This window comes from Oryza glaberrima, chromosome 4 (genome assembly GCF_000147395.1).
Source record: "Oryza glaberrima chromosome 4, OglaRS2, whole genome shotgun sequence".
In the NCBI taxonomy this organism is placed as follows: Eukaryota; Viridiplantae; Streptophyta; class Magnoliopsida; order Poales; family Poaceae; genus Oryza; species Oryza glaberrima.
In genome coordinates, this window is record NC_068329.1 from 10,098,265 (window position 1) to 10,116,877 (window position 18,613).

Sequence of the window (18,613 nt, forward strand, 5' to 3'; positions counted from 1 at the left end):
ATGGATTTGCCTCGTCGAGGCGAAGCTGGTGGCGCAAGGGTTTGGCCGGTAATGCACCGGTGAGGGAGATCGACCGGTGGCGGCAATGGCCGGACATGGAGAGGAAAGAGAGAGCTCGGAAGGGTGTGGAGGAAAAGAGCGGCCTCGTCATCCTTTTATAGGGTGCGAAGGTCGGTTTCCGATGGCGGTTCGCAGAGGAGGAGGGCGAGCAAATCACGGCGGCGGCGGCACAAACAGGAGCACGGCGCCGGCCTCGTGCCTCCATTGGCCGGCTAGGGCGGCGCGCATACGCGTCGGCTGCAGCGGAGTTGGGTGGAGGAGGAGAAGGGCACGGCACGGCGACGACTTGGCGTGGTCGGCAAGTTGACGGCGGCAGCAGGACGAGAACCACGGCGGCGGCGCACCCATGGCGTGCACAGTGGCGGCGCCCACAGGGAGGAGGAAGGAGCGGCTCCGGCTGTGGTGGCTGGGCCGGCTTGGGCTGGAGGAGGGAAAGGGTTTCGGCCCAGTTTGAATAGAATTGGTTTTCTAAATTTTAGATGGGATTTGGGTGGCTATGTTTGAAAGGAGTTTATATGGGGAGAAGAACTTGAAGATAAGGGTCTTCTAAATTATTTGAGTGCAATAGGTAGAATGGAGATTGAGGAAAATTATCTGGGAAGCACTCAAATAGAAATGATACTATGAATAATAGAGCTCCTAATTTAGATATATTTCCGGGAAGGTGGTAGGAAAACAAAGAGAGAATAAATAGGATTTTACCCCCACAAATAGGTGGTATGGGTTTTGTTGGGTTTAGGCACTGTTTGATTCAGCTTAGAATTATTATAATCTAGCTTATTAGGAGTAAGCTGAAACAAACAAGTAGATTATTATAGCAGATTATTATAATATGATAAGCTGCTCTAGAGGAGCTTTTTTCAGATTATTGAGTGGCTAAAGACCCACTACCCCACATACTTGAGAAAAATTACCCACCTATACCATCAATCGAACAGATAGCTGAGTGCATTATAGACTTTAGCCTTTCAAACCCAATAATCCATGTCTTCAATAATTCAGACAAACAAACAACTCACAGCTTATTCTATGCCAGCTTATTATAATCCAGCTTATAGTAATCTGGCTTAATAATCTAGATTATAATAATCATAAGCTGAAACAAACCGGGCCTTAGTCCCACATCGGTAATTGATGATGGGGGAGCACGACTTAGAAGGTGGGGGCGGTCCTCACCTATCAGACTAGTCTTTTGGGTTGTGTAGGCCCAGGACCTAAAGTTGTGGCTCCGGTTGGGCCTGTGGTGGAGCAGGCCCAATGTGACCTGGATGGCCCACGGTTGGTGGGCCGGGCTGCACACTCTAACAAGTGGTTTCAGAGCCCAAGGTTTGGAACCCAGAACAATTTCCATGGGTCACATGGTCACATGGTGGAGATGCCAGATAACAAGTCTTCGGGATCACATGGGTTAATGTGACGGGGAAAATTGTTGGGCCTGAGGCCAGGTAACAAGTCTTCGGGGTCACATGGGTTGATGTGACGGGGGAGATTGTTGGGCCCAATGTGTGACGGGGGAGATTGTTGGGTTTAGTCCCACATCGGTAATTGATGGTGGGGGAGCAGGACTTAAAAGGTGAGAGCGGTCCTCACCCATCAGACTAATCTTTTGGATTGTGTAGGCCTAGGACCTAAAGTTGTGGCTTCGGTTGGGCCTATGGTGGAGCAGGCCCAATGTGACCTTCGTGGCCCGCGGTTGGTGGGCCGGGCTGCGCATTCTAACAGGTTTAGAGAAATATTTTGTGGCTAATAAGAGATTTGGATGAGAAGGATAAAATCTATTTTCTTAGAACAAGAGTAATTATTTGCAATAATATTATTCTTGTGCCGAGAAGAAAATTAAGCCACAGGAATTGAATTGGCGGCTAGATCAAAAACTAGGGATAGGTTTAAGATTAAAGGATGGGTTAACAATTAATTCTAATGGAATGGGAAGGTTTCTTGGACCATAATTCATAATAAATTTAAATAAAAGAAGTTTTAGACAAAAGAAGGTTTTAGATTAAAACCAAATCAAGAAATACTCTAGATAAATTTTAAATGAAAATCACAGAAGCTTTTGAATATCAAAGAGGGATTTTATACAAGTTAGATTTAGGAAGTCTCGCTAATTATATTTTCCTAGGTTTAAAAAGTTATTAAGAACATAAGAAGCGGCATGATGCAGGATTAGAAAATAGTTAATTTTCAGGATGTTACATGGATCTATCAGTGTGGAGGTCGGGGATGGGTGGATCTGGAAGGTACGATGGCGATGCTGCTCCCTCTCGTTCTCCCTCCCACACAAAAGCAGGAGTAATGATTCATGCTTTTTATTTTTCTTAGCTCGAGGATCTGAATGTGTTCATATGCTGAAATAATGATCTAGGAATATGTTCATCTTCAATTTGGGGATCTGGGGCATTGTTTTGAGGGATTTGGGGGCACTAAAAGACTCAATGAAGAGAACTGGGCTCAATGTCGAGCTATAGATTAGGTCGCATTGAATCGGACTTTTTTTTCGCCCTTCTTTATTTTTTTTTACAAATTGAATCAGACTTTTTTTTTCTTGTTTTCATGTTTTTTTTTTGCCCTTTTTTCGTTATCATGAACGATGAAAATGTTTTCAATTTTTTATTGTCACTAGCAAAACTGCTCATGCATTGCAACGGGTGAAAATTTTCAATGATAATATATGTTTTTCATAAATAACCATATCAATGATAATGTTAATGTTTGTATTGATTGTTGTAGCTAAGACATTATAAGGAATATTGGAACATTTCAATTAATGTCCTAACCTTGATGATGGCGATCTTTGCTTTACCCAAAAGAATTAGATTATTCATGTGACAGCATGCATATAATTTAAAATACTCTTTCAATACATTCTTGCAATTAAAAATAGGATCAATCAAGATCCTACACTGCCTCACATGGTCAATTCTATACAAAATAGAGCCACCGTACACTCTTCTCTAAATATCAGTTAAAAACATACTCTCCGTCCTAAAAAAAACTCAACTTCTAAGGTTTGAATTTTATCCCACAAAAAACCAACTTCTACTATTCTACCTACCATCAACACATGAAATAAGAAGTTTTATATCTTCAATACCCTTTACGTACCTATCACTCTTACTACTTTTTTTCAATGATTAAGGGCATTTTAGTCATTCTCACTATCTACTAATTCCACCTCGGGATGCTAGAAATGGATTTTTTTGGGACGGAGGGAGTATTTGCTAAAATTTTAATATTATTTCTATACAATATGTTATAAAGAATAGTAGCTATAGTAGTATAATAATTGCCTATAGAGACAGCAGGGCCACGAATACAGGAGAATATATGAGTAAACAAAAGCCGCCGTGTAGAAGATGAAAAAAATCGATGGAACCAATCTGATCTCATGCTCAGACAAAAAAAAGGCCCAAGCAAGACTTGACTTTAGTTCCAGATGTTGTGAGAATATTCGACCAACGCTTTCAAAAAAACCAAATCGACGTGGTAGACGATGGATGGTACAAACGTTACGAACCTTTTTCATGGAAACGGATGATTTTTTTTTCTTCTAAATTCGGACTTTTTTTTTTACATTGCACAAGTGCCGAACCAATTTTTTTAATAAACGGTGGTGTTTTTCTCGCGTTGAGTCACACGGTTTTTTCAAATCTGCTCTTTTATAAATGGCGATATTTTTCTCGCGTAATCATACGGTTTCCTCGAAGAAATAATGGTTTTTTTTCCACGCATTGAGTCGGATGTTATTTTTTTATAAAGTTTTTACTCTAACAATTTCTTCGGAGCTATTTTTTTTCTCGCGCAGTTTATATAAACTTTGACCTCTTTAGATTGATTTTGATATATGATAATTTGAATGAATAAAAAAAGTAATTCGAAAGGAGAAAATTGAATCTTCTTTTAAGTTTCCAAATCTACTTTGAACCGGTTTCTTTAACTGGTTTTTTTTCCACCAACCTCTTTTTTTAGGAATTTTTGAAAAAGCAATCTGTTTTTATGGAATCGGATATTCTTTTTTTTTAACGTTGCACAGGAACTTTTTTTTCCCACTAACCTTTTTTGGGAGGACCGGTTTATGCCTACTATTTTTTTAGAATCGAACAAAAATATTTTTTTGGCACTATTTTTTCCCTTTTTTAACGTAAAACGGAAACCCTTTTTCACGCTTATTTTTTTGAATCGGACAGAACAAAATTTTCGCTCTTGTTTTTTACCGCACGGACGACAGGATTTTGCTTTTAAATCGGACATAAATATTTTTTTCGCACTATTTTTTCCTTTTTTTTTACGGAAGACGGAAACCTTTTTTTCGTTCTTTTCTGGATCGGGAAAAAATTTCGCACTTTTTTTCCGCGTTTGTTTTTCCCGTACAGAAATCATTCTTTCCCTTTTTTTTTTAGGGAAGACGGAAATCCTTTTTTGTACAGAAATTTTCTTTCGTTTATTCACGGAAGACGGAAATCCTTTTTCGTACTTTTTTAAAATCGGGCAGAAACTTTTTTCGCACTTTTTTTCGTGCACGGATGACGGAAATTTCTCAATTTTTTTAAGTACTAGCAATAGTGCCTGTGCGTTGCAACGGGAAAAACACCGTTCGATAATGTGACACCTTGAAAATCTCAAATCGGTAAAAATCAAGTTTAATTTGATATATTAACAAATAGATAGAACCGAAACTAATTTGATGAATTAGCATATGATTTAGAATTTATTTTTCGAGTCTACTTAGGAGTTTATCCAACGGATTTTAATTTAAAAAATCAAAGTCACATTGTTTGATCAAATTAGACAGATTCATTTTTATTTTTTTCGCCCTTTTATTTACCACGTCCACATAATCGGATTTGTTTTTTTGCCTGGTTTTTTCACCTGATTTTTTTCGCCCGATTTCTTTTTTTATTTTTTCGCCCTTTTTTACACAAAATCGGATTCCGTTTTTTCGCCTGTTTTTTCCTGTGTTTTTTCGCCCGATTTCGTTTTTTTAGAATCGGACCGATTCTTTTTTTATTTTTTTTTGCCCTTTTTTTCACGGAATTGGATTATTTTTTTCGCCCTTTTTTCCTCCCGGTTTTTTTTTCGCTCGCCCATTTTTTCGCTTGTTTTTTTGACGACGGAAGCACCTTTTATTTTTATTTTGTTAAGTAGTAGAGATAGAGATAGAAATTTTTTAACCGTGTCACATATAATTCCTTTTTCTTTGAAATCGGACATATTTTTTTTATTTTTTGTCGCCCTTTTTTTTACCTCGTAGACGGAGTCGGATTCGTTTTTCTTTTCCCTTATTTTCGCCCTTCTTCTGGATTGGACATATTTGTTTTTTCTTTCCTTTTTCCGGTTTTTTCGTCCGGATTTTTTTATCGGACCGATCTGTTTTTTTTCTTTTTATCGCGCGTTTTTTTCTTACGTTTGGGTTTTCTTTTTCTTTTTCCGGTATTTTTTATCGGACCGATCTGGTTTTTTTCTTTTTATCGCCTGTTTTTTATGTTTGGTTTTTCTTTTTCTTTTTCCGGTTTTTTCGCCGGTTTTTTTAATCAGATATGTTTGGTATTTTTCTTTTTTTTCGTCCGGTTTTTTTACGGACAATGGAAGCACCTTTTATTTTTATTTTTTATTATAAGTAAGTAGAGAAGTACAAAATTTTTTTTTAAGGAGTACAGATTTGACATTGTAACTATGGTCTATATTACATTAATGCATACATATGCCTATAAAATTTTTTCCTTTTTATTTTTTAGATGGTTGGTCCATACAACTTAAATAAATATATATTTAATTCATTCATTGTATAATAGAAATATAGGGCATATAGACCGTATAAAATACCAACCACGTGTAGGAATATAAGGATCATATGTATACACATACGCACGCCACTCATGAAGTTTTATTGTGACTATGCAACATCATAGTCCTGTGTCTACGCAATATCATAGTGTTGTACTTTACGTTAAATATATTTGACGTGCGACATGAATTCAATAAAAGTTCAAATACACACAGATCATATAATAATATTTTTTTGCTAACATGAAGTTTTGTAAATTATTTAAGACAAATAAGATTGCAGTGTAGCGTTTAGCATAGGCATATTACTAGTGTTTATATATACGGAAGGAAAAAGTATGAGTTACCCCCCGAACTATCGTGGTCGTCCGAATTACCCCCTAAACCATAAAACCGGACATTCTTCACCCCCAACTATGCAAACGGGACGAATTACCCCCCTCGACCCAATCCGCGGTGGTTTTAGTCTACGTGGCGTACGCGTGACAATACAGTCAGCATTCTATTTATAAAAAAAGTGGGACCCACCTATCATACTCCTATTCCACTATTCCTCTTTTTTCTTTTTCCGGTTTTTTGATCGGACCGATCTGGTTTTTTTCTTTTTATCGCCTTTTTTTTTACGTTTGGTTTTTCTTTTTCTTTTTCCGGTTTTTTGATCGGACCGATCTGTTTTTTTTTCTTTTTATTGCCCCTTTTTTACGTTTGATTTTTTTTCTTTTTCTGGTTTTTTTCGCCGGTTTTTTTAATCGGATATGTTTGGTTTTTTCTTTTTTGGTCCGCTTTTTTTACGGACGATGGAAGCACCTCTGTTATTTTTTTTAAAGTAAGTAGAGAAGTACAACATTTTTTTTAAGGAGTACAGATTTGAGATTGTAACTACGGTCTATATTACATTAATGCATACATACGCTTATAAAATTTTTTCCTTTCTATTTTTTAAGATGGTTGGTCCATACAACTTAAATAAATATATATTTAATTCATTCATTGTATAATAGAAATATAGGGCATATAGACCGTATAAAATACCAACCACGTGCAGGAATATAAGGATGATATGTATACACATACGCACGCCACTCATGAAGTTTTATTGTGCCTATGCAACATCATAGTCTCGTAAAGTTTTACTGTGTCTACGCAATATCATAGTGTTATACTTTACGTTAAATATATTTGATGTGCTACATGAATTCAATAAAAGTTCAGATACACAGATCATATAATAATATTTTTTTTGCTAACATGAAGTTTTGTAAATTATTTAAGACAAATAAGATTGTAGCGTAGCGTTTAGCATGGGCATATTACTAGTGTTTATATATACTGAAGGAAAAAGTATGAATTACCCCCCGAACTATCGCGGTCGTTCGAATTACCCCCTGAACCATAAAACCGGACATTCTTCACCCCCAACTATGCAAACTGGACGAATTACCCCCCTCGACCCAATCCACGGTGGTTTTAGTCTACTTGACGTACGCGTGGCAATCCAGTTAGCATTCTATTTATAAAAAAAAATGTGGGACCCACCTATCATACTCCTATTCCACTATTCCTCTCTCTCTTCCTCTCCCAACTGAGTTGGCGACGAAAGTAGGAGCGGCGGCGGCAACAGGTGCTCTCTCTCACGTGCACGCGCTCGGACGGTCGACTACCGAGGAGGAGGTACATGCGCTTGACGGCCGGCAGCAGAGGCGAAGCTCGCCCGCCCTCCCCGCGGCGTCCGCAGTCGCCGCCCGCTCGCCGCCGGCCTCGACTCCTCCCCCACCGCCGGCAGCCGCCACTTTCGCAGAAGATGGTGTTGGCGAAGCTGACGTCCACCGCCATCACCATCGACAATATCCGCTCCGGCGGCGCCGCCTCGGGGCTCCGCCCCCACGAGGTCTCCCTCCTCCACCTCCTCCACAAGATCTCCTACCACCACTCCCTCGACCTCAATGAGACAGGCAAGGACGCGCACTTCCTCCCGCGGGGCGCCGCCCACCGCTCGTCCACCCCAGCACGCCGCTCGCCGCTAGCCCGCCGCCGTCCGCCGCCCCTTGCCGCCAGCCGCTCGCACCCACTGCCATCGCTCGCTGCCAGCTGCTCGCGCTGCTCCTCTTGCGCTGCCCGTGCCCGTGAGAGAGAGAGAGAGTGAAGATAAAGAGAGAGGAAGAGAGGAAGGAGAAGTATGACAGGTGGGTCCAATAATTTTTTTAAGAAAGAAAATGCTGCTGGATTGCCACATGTACGCCAAGTGGGACAAAACCGCTCTGGATTGGGTCGAGGGGGTAATTCGTCCGATTTGCATAGCTGGAGGTGAAGAATATCCGATTTTATGGTTCAGGGGGTAATTCAGATGACCGCGATAGTTCGGGGGGTAATTCGTGCTTTTTCCTATACTGAAACTGTTACTATTTAATAAAGTGCACCTTTGTTTAGTTCACCTGTGCTTACCTGTTACTGTTCAGTTAAATAATCATGGTTATCCCCCGCTGGTATCTAAAGTAGTGAAAATACTAAAGTTCTTCACCACCACCAAGCACCACGTCATCGGATATTTAGGACCGTCGGATGCAGCCACGGATTCAACTGCTGCCATCAGATCTGAATCGAAGATGAGTGAAAAATCCTGGTGAATGGTAGAATACTCTAGAGTCAGGTGGTGTTTGAATCTCCTGAAAATAAGGATGCAGATAATGATTAAGTGTTTCACACAAAATGATATAATAATAACGTGTGACTAATTAAGTTTTAATTATTACAAACTTGAAAAATATATTAATCTTATATTTTAGAACAACTTTCATATAGAAAATTTTCGCACGAAATACACCGTTTACCAGTTTTAAAAACGTGCCACGAGTATCTAAAAGTTTCTCCCATTTGTGTTAGAGAAAAGAACGGGCCACGAGTATCAAAAGTTTATCCAATATTTAGTAACTTGAAGACTTCTAGAAAATGCTTTAATGAGAATAGAGATATAAGGTGAAAAGGGTACGAAAAGAAAAAAAATAACGCAAAACCCAATCACCTCCCAAAACGCATCCACGCCGCCTGCCCTCCTCTTCGCCTCCACCGCGGCCTCCTCACCTCTTCCCCATGGCCGTTGCCGCCGCGACAGGCTCCACTTCTGCCTCCTAGTCCCCCAGTCCCATGCCGTCGCCTTCTCCTCTCCGCCCCCGGCATCTTTTCCCCTCCTCGCTGCACCCGGCATCTCTTCCTCGCACAGCCCACCGCCTGCTCCCCCATTGCCGCCAAAGCCTTTGATCTACGCGCTTTCTCATCCCCATCCTCATCCCCATCCCCGTCCCAATCACAGCTCCAGAAAAGCGAGACAATATCGAGGTTCACAACAGTAGAACAAGGCGGGCGACGATAGATCGGATCACTGCTTTCAGTCATCCCTTGTCAACGGGATCAACGCGTCAATAACGCTCGGTATTTGGTAAGTCACAAACTTCAGTAAATCCCATCGCCTCCTATCTTTGCCTTCCCAGTAGCCGGGAACTATATCTGGGGTCAATAAAGAACAGTGATGGGATGGATTGATGAAGAGCAATGTTATAATAATATGCTAGAAAGCACATGTACAACTATGTTTCGTGAAAAAAAAAAGATTGTTCCTGTGTGTTTTGTTTAGCAAGGGAATATTAATGTGATAGGCTGATAGCCAACTCAAATGATTTTGTTTTTCTTGGACAGTAAGGTCTTTTTATTTTTATTTTTTGCGCCTGTTTAGAGCCTGTTTAGTTCGCGAAAAGAAAATTTTTAGTGTCACATCGGACATTTGACCAGATGTCGAAAGGGGTTTTTGAACACGAATGAAAAAACTAATTTCATAACTTGCCTGGAAACCGTTAGACGAATCTTTTGAGCTTAATTAATCTGTCATTAGCACACGTGGGTTATTGTAGCACTTATGGTTAATCATGGACTAATTAGGCTAAAAAGATTCGTCCCGCGATTTCCCCCTAACTGTGCAATTAGTTTTTGTTTTTATTTAATGCTTAGTACATGTATCCAAAGATTCGATGTGATGTTTTTGGGAAAAACTTTTTGGAAACTAAACTGGCCTTAGTTTCCATGCAAAAACTTTTCACCATGTCACATCGAATGTTTGGACACATGCATTGAGTATTAAATACTGACAAAAAAAATAATTAGACAGACATGTGTGCAAATTGCAAGACAGATCTTTTAAGCATAATTGCTCCATGATTTGACTATGTGGTGCTACAGTAAACATTTATTAATGGTGGATTAATTAGGCTTAATAAATTCGTCTCGCAGTTTACAAGCGGAATCTGTAATTTATTTTGTTATTAGTCTACGTTTAATACTTCAAATGTGTGTCCATATATCCGATGTAGCACGCCAAAACTTTTAATGTCAATATAGGATTTTAGCGTGAATTTGACAACCAAAATGTAAATGACTGTACCTGTAATTACTGGGTACTTCTGCATTTTTGGTTTGCAATATGCTGACCACAAATGGTTGTCAAGCCTGAAATTTATGATGACTTTCTTCACTCTTTCTGATAGAGCTTCTTTGATAGAAGTTATATCTTCTTAATCTTTAAGATTCTAGATATTCCTACCCTCAACAGCATATTTCTTCTTACTTTACGATTCTAGATATCCGTACCCTATTTAACCTTTACGATATTATATATACTTCGCACCAATTTATACATATCTCTTTAATAGACGGTCACATACTAATTATACATGTTATCGTGGTCGCGCATACGTGGCTAGTTTCACGTATATCTATACTGAAATTTTAATTCTTATCATGAACAGATTGGTACTGGCGTCTCGCCTATTCCCCCGATGTATCCTTCCATCCCCCGGCGTCGAGCCAAGGACGCCGCCCTCCGGCGAGAGGCGGAGCGGTATGTGAGCACCGCTAAGGATCTCCTGTCGGGCCAAATCACAGAGGGCAAAATCGAGCGCTGCTGGCACTTACTCATCAAGGCCCTTGGCCCCCATGCGCCCCGAGCGTGCAGGCCCTCTTGGTCGCCGCCATCGCCCTCCGCGCCACCCATCACCACCGGTACCGCCTCCCGTCTGGGGCCCCCGACCCCTACCTCGTCTTCGGCCTCAACCCCGCCGTCCCAACCGCCCGTGACCCCGCCGTCATCGAATCTTACTATCGCCAAGCCTCCGACCTGCTCAACCGCTCGCTCTGCTCTCACCCCCTTGACCCCTGCTATCCCGCCTTCTCCCATGCCGCCCGCCTCGTAGCCGATGCGTGGGCCGTCCTGTCGGATGCTGACCGCAAAGCATCCCTCGACTCCAGATTCCAAGCGCCGCAGCCATCGGCGCCGCCGACTGCACAGGCTGGCCGCGGCACCTCTGCTGCTACGACTATTCCAAGTGATGTGACCCATGGGCGTCGGGCTGGTTAAGCGCAACGTTCGTCTGGCTGGCGATGAGTGGATTTGAGGGTGCCTGCGTGCACATGCCTTGTATCGTCGTGTCATGAAGAGGAATTTGCTGCAGGAATATTTTGTTGCAGATTTTCTGTTTAAACCATATCTGAAACGTTTGAATGATGTCACTGCTGTCGATTCTATTTGAGTCTCTTTCCTGTACTGAGTTAATTCTGAAAGTACGGCAAACTATATCTGAAACGTTTGAATTATGGCATTGCTGTCGATTCTATTTGAGTCTCTTTCCTGTACTGAGTTAATTATGAAAGTACGGCAAATCACAATTGATAAGTTTTTTTTTTACATTTTTTTTATACTATGGCTTCATCTATCACATCTATGACAGCCCTTGCAGTAGCTAGAAAGGGTCTTCCCATGGTGGCAAAAAAGGAATGGCTAGCTCTTAGGTCTTGGAAAGACATTTGCAAACCTGTTTCTGAGGGAGGCTTGGGCATAAGAGATTTGATGGCTGTAAATAAAAGTATCCTTGTCCAATCTGCCTGGAGAATTCTTACTAATACAAATGATCTTCTATCTTCTGTCCTGAAATCAAAATATTTTCCAAACACTTTCTTTTGGAAGGCTAGAAGAGATATGCCAAAATCTGCTTTCTGGTCATCTATTCTTCAGGTAAGGGATGTTTTGGAAGAAGCTTCAGTGTGGCAACTTTCTAAAGGTGATATTTCTATTTGGAGCCAACCTTGGTGCTCTATTTGGAAAAACATTCATGATCATCTTAATCTTGATAATCTTCCTTTTCACATGCCTGACAAGGTTTCTGATCTTTGGGATGAGAATAAGAATTGGGATGCTCAGAAAATAACTCAATTTTTTTATAGTGCAGCTCAACATTCAATTATGCAGGTTCAGATTATGCAGGGAGAGGAGGAAGATTGGCTTTGCTGGAAGTACACACCCTCAAGAGTTTGTTCAACCAAGACAATTTACAATGAAATGTACCCCAATCAAAATCAGGTCAATAATTTAACAAAAAATCTTTTGAAATTAATCTGGAAATACAGGTACATGCCTCCCAGAGTCAAAACTTTTGGATGGAGGCTGCTGAGAAATGCTCTCCCAACTGCTCAAAGAATGCACCACAGGATCAAAACCATTAGTCCCAATTGTCAGACCTGTGGTCAAAGGGAGGATGACTTGCATCTCTTCTTTCTCTGTAATTTCAGTCGCTTATGTTGGTTCTTCTCTGACTTTAATCTCAAAGCTGATAATCTTTCTTCTCTAGGCTCTGTTCAAGATATTATTGCCTATCTTTTAGCTAATGGTATCAATATATACAATCTTTTAATTATGCTTTGGCAGAATCGGAAAGCAAGGAATGATGACAACTTCAAAACAAAGAATTGGGAGCCGCAACAGGTGTGCAATGCTGCGCAGGCAATGGCAATGACATATGAAAGTGTTCATTAAATGGAAGAAGACAGTTGCCAAGACTTCAATCAGGTAGAAGAGTAGAATAATATAAGAAATTCTGTTGTTAAAATTCCTGCAGGAACAAGAGTTTATGTGGATGCCTCTTGGAAGGAAGAGAAAACAGGAGTAGGGATCTTCATCCACAACCCTGGCAATCACAATGCAATTGTCATTAAAGCTCAAAGTCTCATTGCAGGAACTCCTTTGCTGGCAGAAGCTGAAGGATTCTTCTTAGCTATGCAAATTGCTCGTCATCTTCAGCTGCAAGACCCCATTTTTCTCTCAGTAACAGTGAGACAGTGAACGCTGTGCAGAACGAGGACTACATACAAAACCCTGGACATTGGTCTCTGAGACCAATTCTTTCAAGAATCAAAAATTTTCTGCAGGATCAACAAGTTCGAGCTCAACAAAGTTGCAGATGGCCTTGCAAAGTCAGCAAGACAAGCTCAGGCTAACAGCTGCTTAGCTTTTGATTGCTCTAATATTTCTCATATTTGTTCTAGAGATGTCTGTCCTATTAAAAGAGCTCTTTCCTTCACTCCTAATGGAGCAGTTAATGTAACTCATGCTTTGTGTTTCTAAAATGTTTTCTTTTAATAAAGTGCATGAGTTCTAAAAAACAATTATAGGCTCGCTCTTACCCTCCGTTTCCAAGACAACAAAATCAACTGGAAAAAAAAAGCAAAATTACCAACTACCACAGGGACATCGACCAAAATGCATGTCTGATGGTGACAAGTGCAATCAGCAAGCTGAGAGTCATGATAGTTAGCCGTGCATCACCTAGTAGTGCGTCTATTTAAACTGTAACTATGGTCACCAATTTCGTGCAGGTGTTCTTTAAAATAAGAATTAATTGGAACCATGCCACTGCAATTTGCACGATTTGGAAATATGCCACTGCAATTCATGTATTTGGAACATGTCACAGTAAATTGCTTGGGGTTGGAAATATGCCACCACAAATTGCTTGGGATTGGAAATATGCCACCACGAATTCCTATCTCAAGCGTACCGCGGTACCATTACAGTGGCATGGTTCCAAATACATGAATTGTAGTGGCATATTTCTAAATCGTGCAAATTGCAGTCGCATGGTTCATGCTCTAGACGATGTAGTGGTTGTCTATTTATGTATCCAAGCTTATTTTAGATTCCATATTGTTCAGCTATTTTGTTTGTTTACAGCAAATAGGACCATATCCAAAACTGGAACAACTCTATGCATGGATCAATGATGCTATATAATCAGGTAAGTGTAACTTTGATCAGTCTTTTGAATTGGTATCCGGAAATTTTGTGAGCGCTTTAGCATCTTTTTAACCTCATAGGTGCTGCTAGATCAATAGCATTTTTTATTTCTCTCTGTAGTTGTTGAATGAAACTTCACAAATGTGGATGTGTTTTTTTTTCAAATAATGAGTGGTAGCTCCGATTTTTTGGTATATAAGCACATGCAACATTTTAATTACAAATGTGATCACACGATATTTGAATTTCCACTGGTGGAGAAACCATCTTTGGTCGGTCGGCCGAAATCCACAATAGTCCCGGATCCATTTAAAACCGGGACTAAAGATGATCTTTAGTCCCGGTTGATGGCTACAACGGGCATATTTGATCTTTAGTCCCGGTTGGTAACCGGGACTAAAGATTAGTCCCGGTCCTAAAGATGTCAGACGTTGTCAGTGATGAACCCTAAGTTCCACTCAGCACTCAAGGCTGTTGTTTGGCCCGATCTTTCGGTGAGTTCAGATAACTACAATTTGGGAGAAACGTTGACGATCCGACTACAACCGTACAAGACGTTGCATTGCGCCTTAGCGATCGATACACCTCTCCGTGGGTTGTTGATCTTGCCTGTGCAGATCAACCCTATTCCTACAAGCAAATCGAAGAAACAAGCAAGAACAAGATAAAAGCAATTTGATATTGCAAATAGGAATTGAATACAAATGATAAGTTGGGGTTCCGAAGAACAAACAGATGGATGGTCTAGCCGACACGCGCGCTGCAAGCAAGTAGCAATGGCTAAACTTTAATCTAATAAAACCCAAGAAACCCTGAAGGGTATCTAGCTACTTATAGGAGTGGGACAACGACCAAGAGGGTCCTAGGTCGTGCTCCACCAGATTGGGGCGCACCCCACATGGGCCCCACTTGGGCCGGGATCCCAAACGAAGTTACAAGCTCAAAGGCCCATGACAGGTGACGCAGCACCTTGTTTCTTCATCTGCGGATGACTTGGATGGAGTTTGGTGATGAGGCCAGATCTGTTGGAAAGAGTACTCCGAGAGCTTTCCATCAAGTACTCACGGGCCAAAAACGGAGGTCGTATGCAGATTCGGCGGCCGTTTGAAGTTAGCAGTGTAGCAGGTGACCGAATCGGATTCCAGCACTTGGAGGACATGATCTCGATATCTTCTTATTCATCCATGATGTGAGCAATGGTTGCATCCGTGGTAGCCATGGTCACATCATCCTCCCCTTCTTCACGGAAAACTGTCCTCGGTTTCTCCATATGGTGCTCTTTGCATAGTCCATTTACAACAACCTATTTCTTCCAATCAAAATAAGACAAACTCGAGACAATTTGGTTAGAAATAACATTTCTCTCTAGTTTGAATGTTTCATCCACATGTACAGGAAGTTCTAAATCCGAGCAGATGTAAACCCTATGCAAAATTATATTCCAAGATCATTATATTTGCCAAAGATATGAAATATAACATTGGTTGGACATGGCAAATCAGACATAGCAAATAATTTCTCCTTCAAATTATCAAGCTCATAAAAATCATCAAAGTGAACATAGCCCAAAGTATTTAAAGAAGATGTCAATTCATGTTCCTCTACTTCATTAGCAATGTGAATAATATGCTTAAAATCATCACATAAAGAACCGACATTAGAAATGTCATGCCCGGAATTTCTATCCAAAATTCCAAACGCTTACATGTGTGTAAACCCTTGTCCAGGAATCAGCCGAGGCACACAATAACAAATTGATAATAGAGTACAATTATTACTCTAAATAATAAGCGAATAAAATGTCATTACAGAGGTAGATAGTTCCTCTCAATCAATAAAGTTCTAAGCAGCGGAAAATAAAGATAAACAGCGCAGATGACTCCACTCCACAGGCAACTTGACCAGGGCTACGCCTAATCCTCCACACCATCAACATCACTGTAGAACTCCTCCTCTGATGAATGATTGCAAGGTGAGTATATGACATACTCAGCAAGCCACGCAGCAAATATGCAAGTGCACAGGATAACAAAGGATGGCATAGTATAGTCTCATTTGCATAAATAGCATTTAATAAATATTTCAGAATTTAATAAAACAGTAGAGTATTAATTAAACAGTATTAATCCAACACTATACAACTAGAGATGGCAACGGGGAATTCACCGTCGGGGGTCATCTCCGCGTCCCCGTCCCCGCGGTGATAAAATTTCACTGTCCCCGCCCCCGTCAACCACGACGGGGGTATATTTTCTCCAGCACCGTTCACCACGCGGTGAATTTATCCCCGTGGTTACCCCGTCCCCGGTTAAACAACATATTCATGGTCGGCGGATGGCGTGCTGGCGGCGGACGGCGTGCTGACGAATGGCGATGATGACGAAGGGCGCTGGCGGCGTATGGCGGACGGACGGCAGGACGACGGCTGCAGGTGTCGGGCGGTGCGGCGATGGTAGCTTCCGGCAGCGCGACGACGGCTGCAGGCGCCAGGCGGCGTGACGACGGTGGCTCCCGGCGACGTGTCGACACCACCACACAAGAAAAAAAGGAGAGGCGAGGCGAGGAGAAAAGGGAAATAAATAAAAAGGAGGCAGCGTCGGACGGACGGCAAGATGGCGGCTGCGCGCGCGTCTGGACAGCGGCGGCGCGCCTGGTGGCTGGTGCGCGGCAGGCGGCGGCGCGAGAGGAGGAGCAGCGGCGCGCGAGAGGAGGAACAACAGCATGTCTCGATTTGGATCTGAACTCTGAAGGGGAGGAGGAGCAATGGCATGTCTCGATATGTCTCGATCTGAATCTGAACTCTGAATGTGTGGAGTTTGACTGGTAGGGTTAGGAGTTATATACTCGTACCCGTTACTTGGGCTTGAATATTATGGGCCAAAACATCTGAGAAAGTCTAGATTTGGTCCTGGATATAGTATATGCGGGTCACCGTGGGGGGTGGGGACGGTGAATGGAGCACCGTCCCCGGCCCCGTCATCCCCGACGGTGATAAGTTTGAGACCATATGATTCCCCATGGAGGATAAATATCAACCATCCCCATTCCCTAATATGTGAATTCACCGCGGGGAACCAATGATCGGGTCCCCATTGCCATCTCTATATACAACATACCCTGTTGCATAGGCCCAACCATTCTGAACAACCAATCCCGGTTGCACAGTTCTATCTCCAAACCAGGAATATACCATTCCAAACCAGGAGCTAAACAAGTTATTAACAGCATCAATTAATATGGTGAGAAGTGTGAAACTAATCACGAAAGACATTGTTAGACCCGCCCATAACCGCGGGCACGGCTATTCAAATAGTTTAAACTCTGACCAGAGGTGTACCACTATACCCACAAGACACAACCTCAACATCATGTCAACCATGCGTCATGATACTTAACAAGTACCCGAATAGAGATTGTGACAATACCCTCTATATAATACAATTCAAAGTAGTGCACCGTTCCCGGATCATAATCACCCCCTTATAAACAAGGCATGGACTCCCCAGCGACCCCCGTGGGCTTATCTCCGCCAATTCACAGTCTGGTGCTCTACAATGAACCATACTATACAGAAAGTAAAGCCGTTGCCCACGCTGACTTGTGGTTGGCACGGTAAATGTTTCACAACCGAAAATCGTGAACCGGTCCTTAATTGTCATGAGCACGACCATCAAAACCATATGCTCACAACCCACCATTATCAGGTTTTAGTTGGCAAATTAATTAATTAACCAATCACGATTAACCATCGTGAGCTATCATTAAGCCATCATTAAATAATAGTGAATCATAAGTTATCCCAATAGTGTGCTAATGTTTCTAAGCATGGCTAAGCCATTATGTCTAATATCTAGCTGAACCAATATATAAAGCTCAACTAGTCAAGTTATAATAACCCAAGGTATCAAGGAATAGAGTAATCAAGAACAAAAGGGCTATAACAAGGTAATAGGTTATTTCCACCCAATGACATTCGAAAATAAAATACAATAGTTGAACAGAAACAATAGCTTAAAACGGGATCAACATGTTCAAAGGGTTGTTTGGGATCTGTGTGACTTGCCTTGCTGGCTTAGGAACTCTTCAAATTCTTCTCCTGCAAATTCGGACTCTCCGGGAACGTCGGAATCTAAAGAGAAAAGAGCAAAATCACCAAAACAGCACATAAACAAACATGAACAGTACATGTGGATATTTTTAACATGTAGATCTCAATTTTAGAAAAATTTAGAGACTAGAACCAACTAAATCCGAGCTAAGATGAATTAGTTATGAATTTTCAAAGATTAAATCGGATTAAATCATTTATATAGATTTTAATTGAATTATGACGTAATAATGAATTATTTTTGAAAAGAAAAAAAAAGGATTATTGCATTAGCGGGCTCGGGTTCACGGTGGACCGGGTGTACGGCGGCGGTCTACGGATCGGGCATCCGAGATCTAACCTATCCACAACGAACGGCCGAGATCTATTCGGTCTACCGCGGGTCTACGGCGAATGGCAACGATGACGTTGGCGATGTTCCGGCGGTCCTCAGCGGAAAGGGAGGGGTGGACGAGGTCGGCGACGGCTTGGCGAACCCGGCGATGGCCTTCCCGAGCGATGACGACGACCGGAGCGGCGGCGGCGCACGGCTGGACGAACTGCGGCGACGG

The 18,613-nt window shown here is 41.7% G+C and overlaps 2 pseudogenes; both read left to right on the plus strand.

Annotated features, from left to right (window-relative positions):
* The first annotated feature begins 8,853 nt into the window (after positions 1-8,853).
* On the plus strand, positions 8,854-11,754 carry LOC127771370 (uncharacterized; annotated as a pseudogene).
* A 250-nt stretch (positions 11,755-12,004) lies between these two features.
* On the plus strand, positions 12,005-13,285 carry LOC127769306 (uncharacterized; annotated as a pseudogene).
* Positions 13,286-18,613: the final 5,328 nt, after the last annotated feature.